Source organism: Penaeus vannamei, chromosome 33, assembly GCF_042767895.1.
Source record: "Penaeus vannamei isolate JL-2024 chromosome 33, ASM4276789v1, whole genome shotgun sequence".
NCBI classification, from domain to species: Eukaryota; Metazoa; Arthropoda; class Malacostraca; order Decapoda; family Penaeidae; genus Penaeus; species Penaeus vannamei.
In genome coordinates this window covers 19192849-19193403 of record NC_091581.1, presented here as the reverse complement: position 1 = coordinate 19193403, position 555 = coordinate 19192849, and positions in this window count along the sequence as shown.

Here is a 555-nt window from a genome sequence, read left to right as displayed (position 1 = left end):
GCATAGAACAAAATCCTTTGCTCGCGAGTCTCCCCTTCCTTCATGTCTTCCACTTTCGCGTGACAGGCAATGAGGAAGGAACGAAGGCAAGCGGGAATGCGCAAATACCTTTGTTTCTGGGGTTAATTTCATTTTCCAGATACGCAGATCGATGGGGTTTTGCAACTTTGAAAATAAATATTCTTGGTTACAGGAAGGAGAAGCATTTCTCTCTCAAAACGGAAAGAGAGGAGGAGAGTAAAAGTGAAATAGATAGATAGATAGATAGAATAGAGAGGGGGGGGGGAGAGAAAGAGAGAGAGAGAGTGAGAAAGAAAGAGAGAGAGAGAGAGGGGGGATAGAGAGAAAGAGAGAGAGTGAGAGTGAGGAAGAGAGAGAAAGAGAGAGAGAGAGAGAGAGAGGAGAGAGAGAGAGAGAGAGAGAGAGAGAAGAGAGAGAGAGAGAGAGAGAGAGAGAGAGAGAGAGAGAGAGAGAGATGTGAAAGAAGAGAGAGAGAGAGAGAGAGCGAGAGAGAGAGATGAGAAAGAAGAGAGAGAGAGAGAGATGAGATACGAA